The sequence below is a fragment of the Schistocerca serialis genome, chromosome 8 (genome assembly GCF_023864345.2).
Source record: "Schistocerca serialis cubense isolate TAMUIC-IGC-003099 chromosome 8, iqSchSeri2.2, whole genome shotgun sequence".
Lineage (NCBI taxonomy): Eukaryota > Metazoa > Arthropoda > Insecta > Orthoptera > Acrididae > Schistocerca > Schistocerca serialis.
Genome location: NC_064645.1, coordinates 175,307,491 through 175,334,366, shown reverse-complemented (window position 1 = coordinate 175,334,366; position 26,876 = coordinate 175,307,491).

The following is a 26,876-nucleotide window of genomic DNA, read 5'->3' as shown; positions in this document are numbered from 1 at the left end:
TCTGGAAAAGAAAAAATTCGCAAGGGCTCAGATTAGGTGAATAGGGGGCCTGGGGAACAAGAGGAATGGCTTTTGAGGTCAAAAATTTCGCCGTGGAAATCGCTGTGCGAGACTGGGCGTCGTCATGATGCAGAACGCTCTTCACTGCAGTGTCGGGTCTCACTCGATTCGTCCATTTCATGAGCCTTTCAAGGACATCTTTGTAAAACATTTGGCTGACAGATTGTCCTGCAAGAACCATCTCACGAGAGCACGCACGAATTCGGCGTTTTCGTCGGTTCTTGAAGTTGAGTGTCTCCCTCAACAAGGTTCATTTTAAACGTGTTTGCGGCCTCCCTAAAATGATTCGTACCAGCGAAAATCTCGTGCTCTTGATAAGGAGTGTTCCCCATGGGTCTGTTTAAACTTTTCATATTCTCCTATTCCCAAAATTTAGCAGAGATCTTACTAGCACAACATTACTAAAATTCCGTTGTTCCTTTTTCGTGGCAAACAACAAAACATAAGTTCTCTGTTGGCGATCTCAATAATCACGTCATGGATTTACGGAGCTGAATCTCGGGCTGAGCACACTGAGGGTTGAACACAGCGATCTGCAGAAGTATAACAACATAGCATTGCCAGATCACTCGCAGTGTTATCAGTATCATTGCTTTCCTTACACAGCCCGTACGTGAAACCGTATTGTCATGGTATAGATGTACAGAAGAAATGAAAACAATGTCTTTCTATGGTGAAAACCGAAACAAATTAAAAATATGGTTGACAAGGGGGTTGTTGAGAAAATCAAATTATACACTCCTGGAAATGGAAAAAAGAACACATTGACACCGGTGTGTCAGACCCACCATACTTGCTCCGGACACTGCGAGAGGGCTGTACAAGCAATGATCACACGCACGGCACAGCGGACACACCAGGAACCGCGGTGTTGGCCGTCGAATGGCGCTAGCTGCGCAGCATTTGTGCACCGCCGCCGTCAGTGTCAGCCAGTTTGCCGTGGCATACGGAGCTCCATCGTAGTCTTTAACACTGGTAGCATGCCGCGAAAGCGTGGACGTGAACCGTATGTGCAGTTGACGGACTTTGAGCGAGGGCGTATAGTGGGCATGCGGGAGGCCGGGTGGACGGACCGCCGAATTGCTCAACACGTGGGGCGTGAGGTCTCCACAGTACATCGATGTTGTCGCCAGTGGTCGGCGGAAGGTGTACGTGCCCGTCGACCTGGGACCGGACCGCAGCGACGCACGGATGCACGCCAAGACCGTAGGATCCTACGCAGTGCCGTAGGGGACCGCACCGCCACTTCCCAGCAAATTAGGGACACTGTTGCTCCTGGGGTATCGGCGAGGACCATTCGCAACCGTCTCTATGAAGCTGGGCTACGGTCCCGCACACCGTTAGGCCGTCTTCCGCTCACGCCCCAACATCGTGCAGCCCGCCTCCAGTGGTGTCGCGACAGGCGTGAATGGAGGGACGAATGGAGACGTGTCGTCTTCAGCGATGAGAGTCGCTTCTGCCTTGGTGCCAATGATGGTCGTATGCGTGTTTGGCGCCGTGCAGATGAGCGCCACAATCAGGACTGCATACGACCGAGGCACACAGGGCCAACACCCGGCATCATGGTGTGGGGAGCGATCTCCTACACTGGCCGTACACCATTGAATAGTGCACGGTACATCCAAACCGTCATCGAACCAATCGTTCTACCATTCCTAGACCGGCAAGGGAACTTGGTGTTCCAACAGGACAATGCACGTCCGCATGTATCCCGTGCCACCCAACGTGCTCTAGAAGGTGTAAGTCAACTACCCTGGCCAGCAAGATCTCCGGATCTGTCCCCCATTGAGAATGTTTGGGACTGGATGAAGCGTCGTCTCACGCGGTCTGCACGTCCAGCACGAACGCTGGTCCAACTGAGGTGCCAGGTGGAAATGGCATGGCAAGCCGTTCCACAGGACTACATCCAGCATCTCTACGATCATCTCCATGGGAGAATAGCAGCCTGCATTACTGCGAAAGGTGGATATACACTGTACTAGTGCCGACATTGTGCATGCTCTGTTGCCTGTGTCTATGTGCCTGTGGTTCTGTCGGTGTGATCATGTGATGTATCTGACCCCAGGAATGTGTCAATAAAGTTTCCCCTTCCTGGGACAATGAATTCACGGTGTTCTTATTTCAATTTCCAGGAGTGTATTTTTGGGCTTACACACAGTATATCATAACTCATAAAATCCCTAAAGTAAACATAATATTAACGCCTTTCACGGGAAGAAGCCACAAACGGAGGGTCACAAAGTGAATTTTTACTGTCTGGTAGTGAAAACTGGACTCTCACATCAGAACAAATGAGACTAACGGAGGTTACCGATATGAAGTTTTAGTATTACGTGGAAAGTCATCCGGCACCTGATGGCTAAAGCAGTGGAGTAGTTTGCGAAGAGGAGGAGGATGTGGAGGAGGAGGAGATTAGTGTTTAACGTCCCGTCGACAACGAGGTCATTAGAGACGGAGTTTGCGACGAGCTAGGAGTCATACAACAGCGAAACAGAGGAAGAGCCAGCTCGTAATGCTCCGAAGAATGAGTGCCAAAATAATTCCAGACAGATTATCGCTATTCCATTCAGATGCCACCGCATTGTTACTCTAACACACGAGCCAGTAATTTACCGTCAACAGTGTAATCAAATGCAACTCCAAACATTTTGTGGCCAGCAAGCACACAGTTCACTAGTGCCTGGTGTGGCGAATGTCGTGAAATGCTTGTTAGCACCACAGATCCTCTGACAAGCTTTTTTACGTTTTCTAGTGGATCTGAATGAAATGTAAACGGAATAACTGGGTTAGTTAACACCCCACAATAGAAACACATGTTACAGAAAAGAGAATAAAGTAAGTTACAGAAGAATACTGGACCAAAAATTTGTCACACCCCACGATAGATCACGCCAATATCATATAACATGACTTCCAGCCCATAGTGGCTTAAAGTTACCTAGGAAGAAATTCTGCAAATTTCTTCACATTTACGTATACAGAAGAAGCTACACTTGGATCGTTAAATCCTGTGGAACAAGGGCTGTCAAGATTTCGCCTCGCGGGCAGCGACCAGGCCCTAGTGCCTAAGCGCTGAGCCTCGCTTCATTTTTCCAGCCACCGCCACGCCACGTTGTCATTGTGCCAGGAGGGTGAAGAGGCAGATGAAGAGGGGAAAGCTGCGAATGCGTCCCATTTAAATGGCAGTGAAGTCGCACTGCAAATTACTTGTTTTTATGTTTCAAAAAATGGTTCAAATGGCTCTGAGCACTATGGGACTTAACTTCTAAGGTCATCAGTCCCCCATAACTTTGAACAACATAAACCTAACTAACCTAAGGACATCACACACCTCCATGCCCGAGGCAGGATTCGAACCTGCGACCGTAGCGGTCGCGCGGTTCCAGACTGTAGCGCCTAGAACAGCTCGGCCACTCCGGCTGGCTTTTACGCTTCACATTTCTCACCAACATACATAACAAACACAACAAATTTTCAGTATTATTTATTTTTGGCGCACTGAAGACATAATATAGTTTTAATCTGGTACAAACTGTCGACTTCCTGACAGACGCAGACAATTTCACGGAGTTTTGCACTCAAGTTGCAACGTGACTTACTTAGTTTCGTAATAAAAGAAACCCTTTCACACAAATATGTCAATCGAAATATTGTAGCACTTTTGCAACGTCGTTATGGAGACTTGGAAACTTAAGGTTGGGAAAACAATGTAGACGTCCTGGACAACGTAAAAGTGTATCTCATTACAACTAGAATTAATGTGCAGGCCAGTCTGTTGGATCGACACATGCAAAGGGCTGATTTCTACTGCAACGGAAAACACTCGAAAACAGCACCGAAACAGTCCTAACACTGACAGTGTCCTCAAAATCTTTGTGAAAATATCGTTGTAATTCTTTCAAGGCTACAATGAATTTCTTAATCCTCGCGTCTTCTTTAACGCATCCCCATCAAATCAGAAAGGAGACAAAACGTGAGATCTCCAACCCACTACAGGAGTTTTATTTTTCGTTCTTGCACTCCTTTTTTTTTAATCGAGTTTTGAATTGAATCGTTCCAGTCATGCCCCTTGACTTATACAAGCGTACTTCGCAGTCATACAGGGTGCGGCAGCGTTCATAGTAGGATACTGAAAACACAAAATCAGGCAGTAACTGTAATTTATTTATTACCTCTTATGTCAATTAATAGTTAAAGATATGCCATTTACTAATGTGTAAGTCATTGTCCATTGCGGGGATTACTTTTTGAATAGGACTCTTGTCAAATGATGCCCAGTCTACACAACACATTCATCTAGGTGGCGTTGGAAGCTTTCCATAACTCGGCGTAACGTATTCCCATGGACATTGCCGACGGCAGTTCTGATGCGATCCTTCATCTCAGGAATGGTTGCACAACGTGTTCGGAACACTTCTTGTTTCACGTAGCCCAAAATGAAAAAGTCTGCACATGAAATGTCAGGTGAGCGAGGTGGCCAGGAAATGTCACCAAAACGGGAAATTACTCTACCGGGAAATGTCTGTCGCAAGAAATCCATGCAAATTCTGGCTGTATGGGAGGTCGTTACATCTTGTTGAAACCATAATTGTTCCATATCCACTGAGGGGGCATCATTTGACAGGAGTCATATTCAAAAAATAATCCACGCAATGGACAATAACTTACACGTTAGTAGATGGCATATCTTTAACTATTAACTGACATAAGAGGTAATAAATAAATTACAGTTACTGCATGACTGTGTGTTTTTAATACCCTACTATGAAAGCTGCCGCAACCCTGTATATGAAGTCTCCATTCAGTTCCATTCAAAACGGTTGCAACTAAAGGGAATCATACGTATGACTTCAGAAATTTTACCACTCGTACCACCGATTTTGTCACGTCCTCCAGGACTGAAAATTTAGCACAAAGTGCTTCCTTTTGTACAGAACAAAGAATCCCGTCTATCGACAGTTGTAGTTTCCTTGCTCTTTCATTATCAACTAAATCTTCAAATTCTTTCTTCATGATACTGTCATGTCGTTTCATAGCAAATGTACAGTATCTGTCGGTATGACAACTGAGAACACTCATCCCTCTCTTCTGTCATTCCCATTCATCTAAAAAGCTTGTGACACTAGTCCATTACACTTCGTATTTTTTTGTAAAGAGTCACTGGGTATGTTAACGTCCTCCATACCGCTCACAGATAGCGAATGTAGAGCTGCGCTGATAGCACGATTCTGCCAAACTCAGAGAGTTGTGCCAACCGAAAAATGTCACACAACAATGATAAGTATCGCTGTACCAGTTTCTTCCGAGAAGGACCGAGCAAATCCGAGTTAAAGGCCGGAGCTTGGCACGACCGTGACCCGCACACGCTACACGCCGGAAGTCTGGCACGCCGTGGACAGCCCTGCCGTAGAACACTCAGACGGCAGGGATTTTGATTGCTTCGTTTCATTCACTATCCCAAATAGTCCTATACATTTTCTGTGCGATTAGGGTCAGCTGATTTAGTGGCCCAGTCGAGGCCTATGCATTCGTTAAACCATGAAGGCATTCGTGGAGTCTTGGCACGGCAGTTGTCATCTAGGAAGACAAGATGTTTCTGTTTCAACTTTTGTTTACTAACGTAGTAAAAATGGCAGCACTTGGCCACCGAGAAATCTGATATAACCATTCTATTCACAGTAACCAAACTGAATGGGTAAGTTTTGGTACGGAAAATTCTCCCAAAACATCACGTAACCACCTCCTGCCTGAACTACACTATAACTGTGGTATCGATGGCTACGATGCCACAACGTGGGTGCGCTCTGCTGGGTTGCCACTACGACAGCGACCCGACGACAGCGCCCTCTAGCCGGCGCTGTGCAGCTCTACGAACGCCGCTCCGGATACACTCCATATGATTCCGAGGAGACGACCCAGCAACATTGCTTCTACTTCATAGGCGGCCATTACAGACTTTGTTATTTCAGTTACTTCAGTGATAGTTTGTCCAACTATTAGTAGTAGCTAGCGTTGGTACCTGTACGGCTTCGCTCCTACATGCTCATCTCAGCCAGAGTTAAGTAAAACTACTTTTAATTGCAGTACCAAGTGTTCTACCTCACCTGCTCCTCCTAGCTTCCTACATTCGGCCTACCCTTCAGTTTTCAGGAGCAGATCCACACTCTGCCTTCCAGGGGGGATACAAAATATACAGCGTGGTTTATACACGTTATCGGCAAGTAGGTACACTTGACACGTAGCGTCATTTAACAAGAGCCAAAATCGCAACTCACGGAACCACACAACGGGCTTCGAGTCAGCTCTGTCTGGTTTCTATTCTGTCTGGTCCATTGAAGACTGCAGTTTTGTGTGCCGCAGTGAGAAATGGCCTTTTGCAAGAAATCGGGTTATAAATATGCAAGTTCCTTTTGCAACGTCTACTCATAAACTTTTTGAATGAACAATAGTGGAAATCCTGTCGGGTTTCAATCATTGATAAAGCGATACACTTGTCTCTGGTCCCTTTCTGTCGGGACCGTTTTATGACATCTCTTTTTAAAGCGTGTTAAAAGTTAGCGAGTGGTTCAGCATCCCTCGTACACACGTTATACACCGTGCATCTTCATGTGCCGCTATAAATAATGCCAATCCACGAAGTACAAGACTTCATATAACCACTGCAAGCAGTAGCTTGTGCTGTGTTCGCTTGTGAATTGGTTCAAATGGATCTGTGTCCACTCTTAGCAGAGACTTTAGACTGAAATGGTTCAAATGGCTCTGAGCACTATGGGACTTAACTTCTAAGGTCATCAGTCCCCTAGAACTTAGAACTACTTAAACCTAACTAACCTAAGGACATCACACACATCCATGCCCGAGGCAGGATTCGAACCGGCGACCGTAGCGGTCACGCGGTTCCAGACTGTAGCGCCTTTAACCGCTTGGCCACACCGGCCGGCCCTTTAGACTGAGGTTCATTGGAAGAATCCTAAGGAAATGTAATCCGAAAACAAAGGAAATAGGTTACAGTACACCTGTTCGCCCACTGCTTGAATACTGCTCACCGGTGTGGGATCCGTACCAGATAGCTTTGATAGAAGTGATAGAGAAGATCCAACGGAGAGCAGCGCGCTTCGTTACAGGGTCATTTAGTAATCGCGAAAGCGTTACGGAGATGATAGACAAACTCCAGTGGAAGACTCCGCAAGAGAGACGATCATTATCTCGGTAGGGGCTTTTGTTGATGTTTCAAGAACATACGTTCACCGAGGAGTCAAGCAGTATATTGCTCCCTCCTACGTATATGTCGCGAAGAGACCATGATGATAAAATCAGAGAGATTGGAGGCCACACAGAGTCATACCGACAATCTTTCTTTCCACGAATAATACGACACTGGAATAGAAGGGAGAACCGAAAGAGGTACTCAAAGTACCTACCGCCACACAGCGTCAGGTGGCTTGCGGAGTATGGATGTAGATGTAGATGTAGATGCAGAACTTCTATTGGGTTTAAAACTGCCCTTGATAAGCTGCAGTACTCAACTCTGGTCCCTGTTGGTTGAGATCCTTATACGACCACTGTTCTCACAACATGTTACTTGACTGAGGGTGGTACAGCATCCCCTGTGGACACTGTGTTAGACGCCACAGAAATGCAAACGAACTTCTCCTTCGCCATGAAAAGCTCACGAAATTTCACTGGACTTAGTCATCCACCCTGCTTCCTGCATCTCGCGCCTTTCGACTTTCATTGTTTGCCCCTCGAAGTATAGACTCTGAAACATCCCCTTTGAAAAATTAACAATGACAGTGCTGTTAAACCTCTTACGTTATTTGATTTTTTAACAGCTGAGCAAAACTGAACGTACTCAGACATTTCTCTCTTTACCTAGTCTGATGAACACTAAACTGACACACAATATTCTTAGAGCAACGCAATCTCACTTTCAGTAATCCCCACAAAAGAATGGCCATGACTAACAATAACCTATACCTTTCGGTACTCCAACTACTGCAATACAGCGAGCGCCAATACTGCCAGCTAAATAGAAGATTCTAACTACTGAAGGCACTAACTACTGATAGGCATAGTTAGCAAATGAAAGATTTTGGTAGAGAATAAACAATGTATTTACCTTAATAGTGTTCAAAAGTCATAATATATATCCGTTCATGACATCCAGTCTTACAAATTTCCTTTTTCTGACGGGCACACGTCCACATTGTCCGCTCTCAAAATTCTGCCATCTCTCTCCCAACATCCACCACTGCTGGCGGCTCACCTCCAACTATACAACGCTACGAGCTGTTCACATCCAACTGCCCAACACTACAATAGCGAATATTGCAACAATTCCAACCAGCCACAGACTGCACACAGCACAGTCAGTGATTTTCATGCATAGCGCTAAGTGGCGATACCAACATAGAAACCTAAACAGCCTGCTTACAGCTCCATGGGTAGGATGTGGGTGATGGGGAGGTTACTGATGCACCAAGACCTTAGCTCCGTCGTCGACTTGTAGAGTGGTGCCGTGATGGCAGGCAAGCCTCCCCAGCAAGGTGGCGTACGCACAGCACATTGAACGGGGATTGTGTGGAAAACTGAGGTTTTGTAGTCGAGAGTGTGGGGAATAATATGGTGGATTGGAATCCTGAATAAAACCTACCTGCTTTCAGAGAAAGAACATGTTGCATTACGTGTGTAACGCCTCTCGTAGTTAAGGACTTCGGGTGCAAATGCTACTCTGAGACGAAGATTTTGACGTAACAGAGGCCGCATCAAGACAGTCACAGGATTGATGACTTCCCTCCCCACTCCCCCCCCCCCCCACACACACACACAAAAGAGGAATAAATAAATGGTCACGTTGCTTTGTCTTGCTCAACATCAGTGGAGCTGGTGACCTGTGTACCTTATTTCGTTACGGACAGAAATCGCCTCCCGCAGGTACAACAAATGGGGTGAAACTTGCGCGGCGTACGGTCCTCAAATCACGGCTGTGGCCTACGCCGCGACCTGCGCTGCTCGAGGCCGGCGTTCGGGGCGTAATTTTCGCGTGTTAATTACGTTAGCGCCGTGCCGTGCAGCCAGTGCCCCGTTTTCCGCTGGAAACGTGATTAAACCCGCAGCAAATTGCTGGGCCCCGGGGCGAGCGCAGTACTCGATCTGCTTAGTGGCCCACACCGCCAAAAAATTAAAATAAACCTGATTTTTTAGCGGCGACTTTAATGTCAGTGGCGTGCACTGCAGGTGGGCGGGGAACATTCCACCGCAGTGAAAGTTTGTACAATAAACCCTCTAGTCGTGCGAACACTGTATCGATTCGTTCAACCGCTATTGTTCGCTTCTCGCCAGTTCGTTGTGTACCAGCAGTGTAATGTTGAAAGCTCTGACGATAGAGAAGTACGGTTCCATCTAAACGTGTTCTTCTGGTTTCCTTTCGAACATTAATCCGTGTATCTACGGCCATGTCCTATTGTAACATTTTTGGCTAGTTTCTTCTTTGCTGAGGTTTGCCAAATCATAAACGTGAGGTTGATTTTTCTCCGGACGCAGTTATTCCAGCTTAATAATGTTATGCATGGAAATCTGCAATATTACACAGAATGCGATAAATTCGAATTATCTGTACGTACTCCGTCGTCGTCAGGCACTATGTGTAAGGTCGATCAGGGTAAACAACCGAGAAATAAGGTTTCTCGTCTTCCAGAGGGCTGCTGGGAGCACGTGTTTGTAAGGAATCGCTGGTCTCGCACGCCTCTGATTGGCTAGCTTTGAGACTCCCACAACCCTACACGATGGGATGCCCTCTGTGGGTGAACGCACACATAGGACGATGCACATAGTACGAAATTCTGTTTTATTCTGTTTCAGTTGTGCGGCATTATTTTAAAGTTCTATTGATCTTGAGCTGTACACATTCCACAACGACAGTTCTTGTGATAAATGGAAAGTGTTACGCTTTTCAATACACTGTGTCAATAGCAAGACAGCCTATGTGTCTCGATCCTCATCTTAGTTAGGCCGAGTGCTATAAATGGATCCACGGCCGTGGGATTATTTCTGTGTCAGGTACACAACTGTCGACGGCGCTGAGTGAGTGGAACCAACATTCACGACATGTACCTAAAGTATACAAGTGTACCTGCAACATGTGAATGAAATGTGTGGTTGCTAGAACCAGCCCGCATCGTATTGTTTTCGACAGTAATGCCGAGTGTAGTTATTTCTCTATGTAGTAAGGAGACAATCATCTCAAAGGCTAATTATTTTTGTCACTTATGAAGTTATTCGCGCTTTACGTTCCTGTACTTCCCCCCTTCTCGTAGCACAAATAGGTGTCGCCTAAGAAACATATACATGCACGCTTTATTTTTCTATTTAATACAGATCTGGCCATCTCGAATAAAACAACCTTGTTAGTGTTTGTGAGTGAAGAGGCATACCATCTTATAATGAATATATGGTACACAAGAATAGTGACGAGTATGCGTCATCTAGTAGCTCTACGTAATTTCAACGTCTTTCTGACTTTCTACTGGATGTGAAGCGTAATTTCATGTTTATTACCTTACCTCTGTACAATGCCCCGTAAAACGTTACTTGACATCTGCACTAATAGGCTGCTACAATAGTCACAGGAATGCTGCAAATAATTTTAAATAGCTTTATATTTCTGATCCTGTGGCAGAATACAAGGTTATGTTTCACAACCATTGTCTGTTTACACTGAAATTTCCAGACTGAGAGAGCATGGTGGATACATAAAAATATTACTCACTTTTAATCTCCGTTAGCAGATTTATCTCTCAAGATGTCTGCCGCAGGTAGGGAAATAGTTAGTATATAGTTTTATACATCGACAAATGCCTCACAGCCTAGAAATTTAGACAGAACTGTATGAAAGATTATATGTAAAGCTAGCCTGCCATACCTCTGGGTGATTGTAGTATCCAAATAACTAAAACATATTAGAGTCGTGTAACACTGAACTGTTCATGTAACAAATAATTCTGACCAACAACAACAAAATCATGACCTTACTAAGTGTCTCATGTCAAGAGTTGCCGGTCAGAGACCGACTTATGAGACGGAACAAGAAAATATTACCAAAGTGAGACTCAGGTGACTGGTTTGTACCTTTATGAAAATGATAATCTTGTGCAGTTTGCATCCGGATCATTCGCTCATCCTCTTCGTAAAGTTTTCAGAATCATACACGACGTGTGAATAATGTGGTGGCACAGTATTCTTGCAGCATAGTGAGCAATTAGAGCTGCTACGAATTACGTCTGTTCCCAGCAGTAGCTGATATATGTACTCCCTAGTAGAAGAGGCAGATACATGTTCCATTCGACACCATCATGTGTCCGTACTTCAAAATGACAGCCCATGACTGCTCAAGTTAAAGCTTACACTTTCGCTGCATGGCAAATGTCGTGTGCTTCGTTACATCCTTACTGGGTTAAGGGGATATCATGCCGAACGGTTGGAATTACCTTCGGTCAACAGACAGAGGAGTTTCATGAGGTTTCAGAATGACATAGCGTAACAGTGACATAATCTTTCAGCAGTTGATGTCTTGTTTCAAAACAGCTCCCAAGAGCAAGCAATGTATGTACTGAGCCATTTATCGCCTCATGGAAGATTGTCGAAAGGGGCTTTCCTTCTACGCTATCTTTGAACGTCGTTAGCCGGCCGGTGCGGCAGAGCGGTTCTAGGCGCTACAGTCTGGAACCGCGCGACCGCTACGGTCGCAGGTTCGAATCCAGCCTCGGGCATAGATGTGTGTGATGTCCTTAGGTTAGTTAGGTTTAAGTAGTGCTAAGTTCTAGGGGACTGATGACCTAAGATGTTAAGTCCCATAGTGATGAGAACCATTTGATTTTTTGAACGTCGTTATGGAGCAACAAGTGCAACGGCATCACATCACAGGGTACTGCAGGCTCAGCGAACCAGAGTTAGGAGCGCTGTGTTTACAGTCTGTCGGTGTGTGTACCTCCTACTGGCTAGGACTGTAATTAGCCGCTATGATTAAGTGATGCTATTCAGACGGAGCAGTATTCACCTTGTTTTCGGAAGTAATAACTGGTATTCCTTTTCTGAACGATACTGGCACCATTTGACTGTAATAATTTTTATTTTATAACAATAACAATACAGTCAAATGGGGCAGCACCATTAAAAAATTTACTATGACTATGGCTCTAGCTGAAAGGAAACTTATCGACTAGTAATACGTTTTGTCTTCTGTTAGTTTGCTATGTAGGTCATAGTCAACAAAACATTTTCGCATTCGAACGAGAAAGTTGGTGACTGAAACTTCGTGAGAAGATTCCGCCACAACGAAAAACATCATTGTTTTAATGATGTCCACCATAAATCCTGCATCATGTCAGTGACACGCCATCCCGTATTTCTCGATAATACAAACTGTACAGCTCTTCTCTGAACTTTCTCGACGCACACCACTAATACTACCTGGGTAGGATCCAACACCACACAGCAGTATTCCAAAAGAAGGCAGACAAGTGTAGTGCAGGCAGTCACTTTAGTAGATCTGTTGCATCTTCTGAGTGTTCTGCCAATAAATCACAGTCTTTGGGTCGCCTTCCCCAGAACATTTTCTACGAATTCTTTCCAATTCAAGTTGTTCTTGATTGTAATTCCTGTGTATTTAGTTGAATTCATCGCCTTTATATTTGATTGATTTGTCGAATAACCGAAGTTTGACAAGTTCCTTTTAGAATGAGATTTTCACTCTGCAGCGGAGTGTGCGCTGATATGAAACTTCCTGGCAGATTAAAACTGTGTGCCTGACCGAGACTCGAACTCGGGACCTTTGCCTTTCGCGGGCAAGTGCTCTACAATCTGAACTACCGAAGCACGACTCACGGCCGGTAGTCACAGCCTTACTTCTGCCCGCGAAGGCAAAGGTCCCGAATTCGAGTCTCGGTCAGGCACACAGTTTTAATCTGCCAGGAAGTTTCAAGTTCGTTTTAGCACTCATGTGGATGACGTCGCACTTTTCATTATTTAGGGTCAATTGCCAATTTTCGGTCCATGTAGAGGTCTTTTCTAATCATTTTTGCAATTTGTTTTGATCCGATGATGACTTTACTACACGACAGAATTATCTGCAAACAACCTGCGACGGCTGCTCAGATTGTCTCCCAAACCTTCAGCATAGAGAAGAAACAACAGATGGCCTATAACACTATCTTGGTGAACACCAGAAATCGTGTTTTACTCGATGACTCTCCATCAGTTACTATCAACTGTGACCTTTATGACAGGAAATCACGAATCCAGTGGCATAACTGAGATGGTATTCCTTAAGCACACAATTTCACTACAAGCAGTGGGGTGCAGTGTAAAAAGCCTTCTGGAAATCTAGAAATACGAAATCAATTTAAAATTCGTTGACAATAGCACTCAACGCTTTGTGTGAGTAAAGAGTTACTTGTGTTTAACATGAAGGATGTTTCCTAAAACAGAGTTGACTGTGTGTCAGTAGACCACTCTCTTCGAGGTAATTTATAATGTTCAAGCACAATACATGTTCCAGAATCCTGCTGCATATCCGCGTTAATTATATTGGCTTGTAATTTATTGGAATACTCCTATTCACTTTCTTGAATATTGGTGTGACCGGTGTAACTTTCCAGTTTTTGGGTACGGGTCTTTTGTCGAGCGAACAGTGGTGTGTTATTGTTAAGTGTGGAGCTGTTTCATCAGCATACTCTGAAAGGAACCAAATTGGTATACACTCTGGACCTGAAGACCTGCTATTATTTAGTCATTTAAGTTGCTTCACTACTCTGAGGATATGTATTGTAAGCGTGTTGGTGCTATTCTGTCATTCTGCACAACGGATTAATCTGAGATGTACCCTTTACCCTGTGGCTCCTGCAAGATGCAATTTCCACCCCCACACTAATACAGATGTCAGACAGACGCTCCTAACGTTCTAAAGAGAAATGCCTGAAAAACTTTCAGCAATAAATATATTCTGGAGCCGTCCGCCGTAAGGAAATGACACAAAAAATTCACAAAATTTCTTACGTAACTATTGGGATACTTGGGTACTGGAGTACTGCTAGTTAGTGTAAGAAAAACATGAAACTAACTAACGAAAGTTATTATTTATTTTGCAAAAATTCTGATAAATCACAACGGCACCTTTAGTTATTAACTGAACAAGTAATTTCCAGGTTCTTTTCGGACTGTGAAGTTACCTCTTAAGGATAGGATTCGCTAATGAAATTTCTATACAAAGTTTAAGATTGTTATTGACTTGGCAGAATGGCTGAGATCCGCGCCTACTCAACTTGAATAACTATCCATTAGAATATTGCTAGGTACAGTCGAGGCTGTTGCATGAGAAATGCAGTGAAGTGTACTGTTGTGGAGGAAATATGGGGCTTGCAAGAGCCGTTGCGCACAATACCGTAAGCTGCGATGACTGCTGTCTGTGCCGCTCGCTGCTGACAAATAAGATAACTCTCGTTCTATCTGGATTGACCTTCGCCAATCAAACTCTCCCTACGCCTTTATGAAGTCAAGGACTCCAATTCGCCCCTAGTCTAACTATTGGCGTGGTACACCGGTCAGATAACCAGTCCATCGCGATGCCACTCAAAAATTCGCTCGCAGGCGTTTATCTATAACTCGGTCCATTCACACTGCACAATAAGTGTGGCGGCCAACACAGTGAACAACGCTCAATCGCCAGGATTCAATATTGAGTCGCACTCCGATTCGCTCTCGACAGAGGTGCTCTCCCTGTGAAGTACTGAGGAGAGACTTGTTCCTCGTTCTTTGAGTACACGTACGAGAGCGCATGCTCTCGTTACGTGATCTCGCTCCAAGAGCGACAATGGAACGGCCCCTCTCCACGCCAGACGTGAAGGGGTATATCTTACGGTATTTTCCATTACTCCTTCAGCTCAAGGCATCAGAAATATCGTCTACCAATCAGCATTGCTCTTCTAAAACGGGAGAATGACGTTTCGTTTAAGGCGACCAATCCGGAAATCTGTAGCATTGGCGTTTGGCATTTGCTGTCTCCCTGTGAAAATCTTTGAAACCGCGTGCTATATTTGTAAAGAATGCATAGGCTGGGCGCTCCCACACAATGTAGCGGAATTTGCTTTTAAGCCGAACACGGGGTCTTTCTTCCTTTCACTCAGGCAAACGCTGTCCGCTCCACGGGCGGCCGAGGTCGACTCATTCTCTGAAGGGACCGGCCTCCCGGCGTGCGGTCTGCCTCTCTCGAACTAGAAGTTCCTGTGACCGTCGTGTCTGCAATGCATGTGTGTATGCCAGCCTCGATTATTTCAATTACGGTGCGCTTACTTGTTATTTGCATATCGTTTACATGAATTCATACAACACTGACTTTAACTTATCGAGTTTGGGTTCGAATGAAGCGTCTTGATGTGCGGAATATGGTTGTGAAGGCGGAATATGTAAGGAATGAAGTCAGAAAACCATGACGTCTTACAGTATTTCAAAGTTACTCATGTTGGAGGGTGTTCTTGTTTCAAATTCTCGATTAATTAATAAAAGAGGTAGGAGAAATCCACAGTAAGTGAATGTCCATCGTTGAAGTTAAACGTGAAGGTATAACCGTAAGGATTGTAAACTGAGGTAACCCTGTCACGCAATTGCATTGGTCCACTTACAAATATGGACGATTTGGCTACCAGTCTGTCACTGTAGGCAAAGAAATCGAACACCTCTCCCTAGAGAAAGAGTAAGAGCTAACTATGAAAGCTGAACCTGAAAAATGAGAAGTGCAACCCACGGAATAGAGGCTACAAATGCTGACGGACTCGAAGTAGCGAATGCGAGAAAAGTATTCTGTCTGACTGCACTGGCGTACTTCCTGTAAGCTCTTGAGTGCCAATCATCTTACTTGACAGCTATCTAGTCTGTACACCGTCCACAGTTCTTTACGCAGGGATATTTTGGCCTCAGAAGAAGGTGTCAAGTAGCGAGTACGCCTAGCAATGTTGTTGACAAATACAGTTGAGGGGTAAATAAGTAGTAATTGTAGAGCAGAAGGAAGCACATTGTACCACCTAAGCATCTTCCCAATCACCGTGGGATGGCACTCAGCAGTCCACAAGAATTGTACTAGATAATGACAAAGCCTTTTTATAAATAAGAGCTCATCAATGACGGGTGTCAGTACTATGAGTTTGCGCCTACTGTGCTGGCCAGTGGACTGAAGTGAGGATTACAGGTGCCGATTATTGTAACAGACAGTGAGAATATATCTATATATCTGACCTTCGTTGAGATTAGTCGTGAACAGATGTGCATGGCGAAGGTACAAATTGTCTCCTATTGTATTTACTGAAAGTATATCGCGTTACATACGCCAAGTTTTATGACTCTGATTACTGCAAAACTTCAGTTCGTTGAATGTAGTATTACTAAGCAGCTAAAATCCGAGTGAAACAACACCCGTAGCACTTACATCCGATCGTCTCTTATCCATTAGGTTACAGTCATTAACAATGGAAGTACTGGACTTCGCCGTGCTCCTAGTAGTGATTACCATGCAGATCATTTTTGACCCACAGTAGGAAACCACCGTTTAATCCGTATTTTGGTGGTGTTTTGAATGTTACCGTGTTGACAATATGTTCAAGAAGACTCTAAAGTGTAAACAAAGGACAATTTGGCCTCTAAAATGAAAAATGTCAAACATAAATTTTCAGAAATGAACTTTTTTATTTTAAATTTTACAGAAGAAAGTCAATGATCATTAAAACAATGTTACAATGTTTTTCTTTATAAAAAGTCAAAACGTACTGTTTATGTGAGTACCAATAGTATTTTTACTTTCACAGACAAATGAAAAAGTATCGAGTATTTCTGAAAGATTCTAAGACGCGGCAGGCACTGATATGCTCTGCCTGTTTCCTTGCTTCTTGCAATCAAGGAACTAAAACACAAAAATAAACAACTTCAGGCTATCATTGTAAATATTTGGAAATATTTAGGAACAAAGTTTTGACGGAATTGTCCAAACTGCAATGGGCTAACAGTTCAGACATTCGACAGAAGTTTTTGCTTGGCAACTTTTGCACACATACTTGCTGTACTTGTAACATATTTTAATGTTTTATTCCTCTTTCGTTATTTGCAGGAAACCTGAATTTGATAACGTCTTCTATTTGCATATTGACCAGCGCCAGTGTCTAGTGCCTGAAAGGGGAGATTGGCTCCTACAGTCTCAAAGTGAAATCTTCTCAGTGGTAAGTAATTAAAAAATTGTGTGAGCACTGATCATGGCAAGGTCAAGAATATTGTAACAGACTTGCAGAAACAATTGGTGGGTGCCAGCTCGGACACTGTAGTGTCTAGCCATTTGGTCAACTGTATCGATTCCACCCCCTGTTTCATTACTAAATTTCACAGTTTCTGTAAGTTTCTTCTCAATATTCTTGTTCACCTGACATCCGGCATGCATGTTACTCAGAATAAGAACTTTTTTTTGCTTTTGCCCTAGGTAGACTGTGAGAAGATTTTGCCTGACTTGTCGCAGTGTGTTGCACGTAATGCCTCGTGTGCTCTTCGCACTGCACGAGGATCCTCTTTGAGTGATCTGCGAAGAGTGCCAACTGAACTTGTTCCTTATGTTGTTTCAGCATAGCCACCAGTTTCAGAGAGGTGAAGAAGTTGTCAGTCTTGATGTTACGACCACAACTGCGATTTGGCTGTGCCAGCTTCATAACGACATGGTGACCAAGACCCCCTACTGGATCACGAGTTTCATGTTTTCCACGGTAAGGGAATCCATTCAGGATGTAGTATTTGTCAGCGTCACACAAAAGCCAATATTTCATTCCATAGTTATCACGTTTCCTCGACATGTACAGTTCCCCATCGAAAGTCATGTTCTCGCCTGGCTTGAAGCACGAAATGTAACTGTCAGGAAATAGGTTTGATATTTCTGAAGACAAAATTTATCAGTTATCTTCTTGATAAGATACAATCGATCCTAACATGACTACATATTTCTGCAAATCTGTTTCCGGACGTGGTGCTTGAAACAGTGGAAGTCCTCGTTATTGAAACTGCCGAACCGAGACTCCAATTCGGGACCTTTGCCTTTCGCGGGCAAGTGCTCTACCAACTGAGCTATCCAAGCATGACACACGTCCCGTCCTCACAGCTTTACTTTCCGCCAGTACCTCGTCTCCTGCCTTCTAAACTTTACAAAAGCTCTCCTGCGGACCATGCAGGACTAGCACTCCTGAAAGAAAGGATACTGCGGAGACATGGCTTAGCCACAGCCTAGGGGGTGTTTCCAGAGTGAGATTTTCACTCTGCAGTGGAGTGTGCGCTGATATGAGACTTCCTGGCAGATTGAAAATGTGTGCTTGACCCAGACTCGAACTCGGGACCTTTCCTTTTCGCGGGCAAGTGCTCTACCAACTGAGCTACCCAAGCACGACTCACGACCCGTCCTCACTGGCGGAAGTAAAGGGGTGAGGACGGGACCTGAGTCGTGCTTGGGTAGCTCAGTTGGTAGAGCACTTGTCCGCGAAAGGCAAAGGTCTCGAGTCTCAGTTCGGCACACAGTTTTAATCTGCCAGAAAGTTTCATATCAGCGCACACTCCGCTGCAGAGTGAAAATCTCATTCTGTCCTCCTTACTGCTCCATAACTCTTTGTGAGAAACACCCCGACCGCCATATTCTCCAGGACTGTAGTGTAATCCAATAAAAGCATGTGGTTCTTCCAGGCTTAGGGACCACTCAGTATTACTCACTGGGGGTGAGTCCTTTCTTCAGTGCACCTTTTTATCAGTTTCAGGAGCGGGTCGATGACAAACAGGTGCGACACAGAGAGTGGCGAGCCGTCCACAACGTGTCGTCAGGTGCGTACAGTCAGCCCGGGTATCTCCTGCAACACATTCTGGGCGCTGCGCCTACCTGCTGTGTCACGTGGCTCAGTTCGTGTTCACTTGGTGCCATTGGAACTCTCCACTTCCACTTCAGTGAGTGCATGCCGCACGGCGCTTCCTCTTTCTCGTCCACGATTAAATGCTGCACCACGTCTGGCACCCAACGTACCGCGACCATGTCCGCCTCTCATCGCTTCATCAACTGCACGACCGTCACACCATCGCCGTCTTGTGAATCTTCTACAACACCTGAATCACCGCCATTTTCAGCTGCAAATTTAATCGCATGTCAAAATTCCTTGTAACTGGTGAGAGACAGGGAATGACGGCAAAAGACCGGACTTTGACTGAATTTGCTTTACCCGTTTACGTTAGATTATCAGTGATATTGTACTTAAGTTTTGAATAAAGATTTATTCATCAGTGGCTTACCGACACCATCATGTTGCTGACCGTTAAATCCTCCCCCCCCCCCCCCCCCCACGCCGTCCTCGTAGTTGTCGAAGACCCCGTTCTGCATTGTCTGGCTCGTCTTTGGGAGGGACATCGATGCCATCTAGTAGAATACATAAATACAAACTCTAGAAGAAAGACAGCCATACAGTGAACTGCGCACTCATTGTTACAAAAATTTAGGTAGAATGGTTCTTCCTTACGGTCTGCAATAGGCAGGTCGTTGTCATATGGATCAGATTCTGCTATCTGATCGTTTGATGCGTCTGAATCACTTGAGTCAGCAGTTTCCATTGGAGCGAAATCGTCGTCCTCCTTCACCTACGTCTCACTATCGGATTCATCACTATATTGCGTCGGTGAAACGTTCTCCGGATACTAGAGAATCTTGGCCTCCGTGAGGCCACGTCGTCTTGCCATCGTAGCTTCAATGATGCGAACTCGTCAAAATAAACTGCAAGCACACGCCGCTGGCGTCAGGACTGTCTCAGCCGGATAAGGTTAATCACAGACAAGGATGTACGGACAGGAAATTTCCGTAAGGGCGACGCGCCTGAAGTCTGCTGTCGTGTAAGATAATTATTAGCAGTGCCCCAGGAAGTGATGAACGAGGTGGAGGGTTTCCAACTGTACAAAATGTTTCTCAGTGGCTTCCCAGTATCACTTCGTAGGTCTGCATGTCGCCGGTCCGTAGAAAACGGAAAGCCGTTCTGACAAAAGTATCGCCGACCTCCGAATTCTTCTCATTTCACACTCTTTTAGGCCGAAAGTGTCCTAATACTATAATTCCAAAAAAAAAAAAAAAATGGTTCAAATGACTCTGAGCACTATGGGACTTAACTTCTGAGGTCATCAGTCCCCTAGAACTTAGAACTACTTAAACCTAACTAACCTAAGGACATCACACACATCCATGCCCGAGGCAGGATTCGAACCTGCGACCGTAGCGGTCGCGCGGTTCCAGACTGTAGCACCTAGAACCGCTCGGCCACTTCGGCCGGCCCGTAACTCCAACATCTCGTGAATAACGTCGAGGCACGCCCGCAAACAATTTAGTATCTGAAAATCGGTGTTACTTTTATCAAATTGCGCTAAACTTCGTGTGGGTGAAAAATGACCGACATGGTACCGCTGGTATAACAGGTAAATTTTTCATACTTCTATGTGTGCTATGGGGATTAAATATTTGTGAGTTGGTCATCCCCATAAATGATGAAAAATCATGGGAGCGTTTGCTCCTGCGATGCGATGACTCTCGTGGGTCGAAAATGACCCAGGTGGCATTTCTAGTGTTGAAACAGACGGTTAGGCTGCTACATTATTCAAGCACTGACAGTCGAAATCTAATCAGGGGTTTTTGAGCACGTCTTCGCTAAACAGTAGGAAACAGGTCAGACAATGTGTCGGAATACTTGTATTAATAAGAAACCACCACTGCTGTGTTGGTATACTTTTATTATGTCTTGACCGGTTTCATTCTTTACAACGAACTGGCTTACTATGCTCTTTGGAATGAAAGCTGCAATGACACAAAAAAGTATCTGTGTACAGCATTCCTGGTTTCTTATCACTATGAATAAGAATCAGTTGTGGAGCTGTAGATAATCAAGAATAGACAATTTCCTTTTCCGTCTTGGATGTTACTCAATCATTGTCCTTTGATTCACAGGATTAGTTGGTTTTGCGATGTGCTATATCCAAGTGTTACTGCAGTCATCTTATTTTTACAGCAGCATCATATGTCAGTGTATACAGATGTGTGTCTGTCATTTAAATATCTAAGACGGACGTTTGAATACTTCCGCACTGGGCTGTGGGATAAAACTGACACATTAGTAGTAGCAGTTTGTCCATTTTATTTGGACTGTTGAGCTCCGTGGCCGTGGATAATGATATTTTACTATGTAAAAAATACCTTAGTATACATCGTACTCAGAATACTTCTATCACCCACGTCAATGTATAGTAAACAGTAGCTTAGCTAGAACCTCAAAACTTTCGTAAAATATAACTCTGTCCATTGATAAACTGCTTGTATGTAAACAAAACCGTCAGTCCACAACATGGCCGATAACGCAGTGCACCTGTGTAATATACGTGACAAAAAGTGTTTGTGCTGTTACAAAAATGAAGAAAGGCCAAGAAAAAACAAGGAGAGGAGAATGTAAGTAAAATGAAGAACTGATAGTGCATAACCTTAAACTCGCGAAATTGAAGTAAATGATTGAAATCGTTGCTTTTGCACAGGCCAGCTGCAGCATCCAAACTGCTGTTGATATTTTACCACTGTAGAAACTGAAGATACATGTAATTTGCCAGCCGAAGTGGGATGCAAACACGAAATGCATATTGGGATAAATAAACCGCATTAAAAAAAAGTGGCTGGCCGCTGTATTTTTATAGTAAAACATTAGTAGTAGCAATTGAAAATGGTTCATCGCCAAAACAACTAACCCTGTGGTATAAATGACACTGATTGTATAAGAGCAAAGTTGGAACGAATAATTTTCTTTTAATAAAAGTCTGGGTTCGGCACTCAAAATGAAAATTCTTGTTGCAGTTGAGTGTGGTCATATAGGGACATCTAGACAAGGTAAGAGAAAAAAATTATGATAAGACGAATAATTTATAGCTATTCATATTTTTTAAATCAAAAGACTAATAGTTGGTCATGTTCATTGATTTACTTTACTTTCTGGTCAAGAGAATAATGGTTATTACGTTCTGAAATTTTATTTGGTTATAATACGTTTACAAAATGTTAGGATGGAGGGCAATCACGACACAAGTTTGGAAACTTATAGTTTAATTTCTTTGAATCTTTTTTGCAGGCGTCACACGACGAAGCTTGACTTTCATCATCACTTACCCACTTCTTGTAAAAAAATATTTTGGATTTTCCGCTATACTTCAGCCAAGATTCAAGAGATCTGTCTCCGTAAAAGAGTCTACCATATTTCACACAAAAATTGTCAGGATTCTAAGCCTCGAGAAGAACACAAACATTCATATCTTTACCTTCTCATTACACTATTAAACGTATTATTGAGGGCAATATTTGTAGTGAATTCAGAAGTTAACTTCTCTGGTCTGTGACTGTTACATGGATATCTTTCTTCTCTAACAGTCATATATGACAGACGAAATTTTACTGGGTTCCTTTATCGACAAATGCACGTTTAAAAATTTGCCGTTAATCTGCAATAAAGGTGATCAGCATGGAACAAACACTGCTTTTTTTTTTACGTTGAACAGTTACGAAGTTGTGGAAATTGGAATTTTTTCTATAATATGTTTCCTTGGTTCACTTTCTGTATTATATTTTCTGTTGTTGTTCTTGTGGTCTTCAGTCCTGAGACTGGTTTGATGCAGCTCTCCATGCTACTCTATCCTGTGCAAGCTTCTTCATCTCCCAGTACCTACTGCAGCCTACATCCTTCTGAATCTGCTTAGTGTATTCATCTCTTGGTCTTCCTCTACGATTTTTACCCTCCACGCTGCCCTCCAGTACTAAATTAGTGATCTACTCTTCTTGAAGTCTGAGGGAATTTCGCCTGTCTCATACATCTTGCTCACCAGATGGTAGAGTTTTGTCAGGACTGGCTCTCCCAAGGCTGTCAGCAGTTCTAATGAAATGTTGTCTGCTCCCGGGGCCGACTTAGGTCTTTCAGTGCTCTGCCAAACTCTTCACGCAGTATCATGTTTCCCATTTCATCTTCATCTACATCCTCTTCCATTTCCATAATATTGTCCTCAAGAACATCGCCCCTTTATAGACCTTCTATATACTCCTTCCACATTTCTGCTTTCCCTTCTTTGCTTAGAACTGGGTTTCCATCTGAACTCTTCATATTCATGCAAGTGGTTCTCTTTTCTCCAATGGTCTCTTTAATTTTCCTGTAGGCAGTATCTATCTTACCCCTCGTGAGATAAGCCTCTACATCCTTGCATTTATCCTCTAGCCATCCCTGCTTAGCCATTTTGCGCTTCCTGTCGATCTCCTTTTTGAGACGCTTGTATTCCTTTTTGCCTGCTTCATTTACTGCATTTTTGTATTTTCTTATATTTTCTAACAGTATTAAAGTTTTTGATTTTACCGTAGCATTTTTTCAAAGGTAAATGCAGATTAATTATTAAGATGAAGTGATATGATGCACGGGACAAAATGATATGCGCCGAAAACTCTCAACTGCGTGTTACAGACGTCTCGTCATTTTCCTTGTAGTTCTGGCAAAAATAAGTGAAAACTAATCTACAATAACACACAAAACAGGATGAATCTCTAAGGATCGTGGACACTGTTCTTAACATACAATATGGTTCTTAAGAAATATGACACTTCCATTTCTTAAAGTCAATAAGAACTCTATTGTATTCGATGAGCGATGTTTCTCGATTTAGATTACCATATAACTTACTACGCGTTCAGTGTTCTGCAAACTGTGTACAGTGAATTGACCTGTGTGCTAGAAACGCTACCATCCACAATGTAGCTGGTTGTCTATATTGTGGCTTCTTAAAATTAGTAAGCTCTGTCATCTGTCGAGAATTCTGCATCATAACTTCTTTAAGTTTAGACATGCGTTGCAAAATTATGCTTTCCTCAGTACTCCTACGAGGAAACAGCGAACGACAGAATGAAAAGGAACTGGTTCATACAAAGCAGCCTTCGAGTTGGATAGTAATTTTGGGCTCTGGCGTGCTCAGCTTCGGAGACTGACGTTCGTCGGCGGATGTGCTGGAAGCAGGCACTGGGAGGCAGGGACTGTCTGAGTTTATGGAGCTGGACGGCTTTATCGGAAGTGCCTCAGAGGCGTTGCCACGAAATGGCGACATCAAAGCAGGCACTGAGCCGATTCGTGGAACAGTGGATCGTCATGGATATAGAGTAAAATGCTCCTCTGTTCCGCGAACCGTCTCCCGGGTGAGGGACACTCAAACTGCAGTTCGTATATGATCCTGTATAAAATGAGCATTTCTGAGAACTTCCTCAGTTATTAGTGACCCCGGTATGTGAAACTGTCTCATTTCCCGCGCTGAGGTAGAAGCAATACGATCAGAGGGGACGGTGACCAAGTAACTTCACAGAGATGACACAAGACCGCTTTCCAGCAGACGACGTAAACTGCCCTGCTGTTATGCAGCATCCCAAGCAATAATTTGAGAATAATGTTGATGACGATCATCTCATCGCCTGCACTTCAGGCATTAGGCCTTGTTTAGTTTTGGCTGTAACGGTACCCGTCGTTTCCTCGGTGTTTCTAGACTTCTTCTCCCAGTTGACTTAAGGGGGGATAGGACGTCATACGGACCGACTTGGAGCAGGAGAGGCATCACAGGACATTTAAATTTCCAGTGTCTATACTTTTACAAATAAAATCATAAAACTTTGTCAGCATGACCAGGAAGAATTCATGATTCACACTCATTGCAGTGGAAGTTCGAAAACATAACGAACTAATTTTTTTTACTTGTGAAATTTCATCAGTTTTTCACTTACTAATGGTTTTTCACTTACTAATGGCTGCATTTGTTGCTATAGGTACACTTTTCTTCATAAGTTAGAGAGATTCTTCGATGAATTTTGCACAGCGTACATACCATGCTTAAAGGTGCATGAAACTCTCGAATTTATTTAATTTATGAAAGAACGAATGAGCTGTTGTATTTTAAACTTCATGTTTTGAAGAAACACAAATTTTGTAGTTAATTACCTGACTTTTTACCACAGTTTTTAATAGATTTGGAAAATTCTGGCGTTCCATACACCTTTAAGTATGGTTTGTATGCTGTGGAAAATTCATTGAAGGATCTCTCTTACTTATGAAGAAAAGTGTACCTATAGCAACAAATGCTTCCATTAGTAAGCGAAAAAAGATGAAATTTCACATGTAAACAAAATTATTTCGTTATGTTTTACAACTTCCACTGCTAAGAGTGTGAATTCTGAATCCCTCCTGGTCATGCTAACAAAGTTTTATAAATTTATTTGTAAAAGTATAGACAGTGGAAACTGAAATGTCCTGTGGTGCCTCTCCTGCTCCAAGTCGGCCCGTTTGACGTCCTACCCCCCTTAAATCGTTTTGTCTGGAGAAGTAATCTTTCTATTCTCAGTCTTTAGAGATTCCTGGTCACATTCTCTTGAATGTCATTGAGGATGTAAAAATATATTCAGTTGCTTCCTAATTTTCAAATTTACAAACCTGTCGTCTGTGCACATACTTACCGCTCCCAGAGACCTCATTTGTGTTGCCCGTACGCGGCTTCTTGACGCTTACTCATAAGCCACAAGTCACTCGAGTAAGCAATCATTGGAACTGACATTACCTTAAAAAGTTTCAATCTAATTTGTTGCCCCCTCTTACTTTTAGATCTCGGTTTAGTGAAACCACACATATTCCCACATTTTGCTAATTTCTTTTCTATATCATCGTCATACTCATAAGTGACATCTCAACCGATATAGTTAAAATGTTTCAAATGGCTCTGAGCACCATGAAACTTAACATCTGAGTTCATCAGTCCCCTAGTGGTCTTCAGTCCTGAGACTGAAGCTCTCCATGCTGCTCTATCCTGTGCAAGCTTCTTCATCTCCCAGTACTTACTACAACCTAAATCCTTCTGAATCTGCTTAATGTATTCTTCTCTTGGTCTCCCTCTACGATTTTTACCCTCCACGCTGCCCCCCCCCCCCCCCCCCCAATGCTAAATTTGTGATCCCCTGATGCCTCAGACCATGTCCGGGTCCCTTCTACTTGTCAAGTTGTGCCACAAACTCCTCTTCTCCCCAATTCTATTCAATACCTCCTCATTAGTTATGTGATCTACCCATCTAATCTTCAGCATTCTTCTGTAGCACCACATTTCGAAAGCTTCTATTCTCTCCTTGTCCAAACTGTTTATCGTCCATGTTTCACTTCCATACATGGCTACACTCGACACAAATACTTTCAGAAACGACTTCCTGACATCTAAATCTCTACTCAATGTTAATAAATTTCTCTTCTTCAGAAACGCTTTCCTTGCCATTGCCAGTCTACACTTTGTATCTTCTCTACTGCGACCACCATAAGTTATTTTGCTCTCCAAATAGCAAAACTCCTTTACTACTTTAAGTGTCTCATTTCCTAATCTAATTCCCTCAGCATCACCCGATTTAATTCGACTACATTCCATTAACCTCGTTTTGCTTTTGTTGTTCATCTTATATCCTCCTTTCAAGACACTGTCCATTCCGTTCAACTGCTCTTCCAAGTCCTTTGCTGTCTCTGACAGAATTACAATGTCATCGGCGAACCTCAAAGTTTTTACTGCTTCTCCATGAATTTTAATACCTACTCCGAATTTTTCTTTTGCTTCCTTTACTGCTTGCTCAATATACAGATTGAATAACATCGGGGAGAGGCCACAACCCTCTCTCACTCCCTTCCCAACCACTGCTTCCCTTTCTG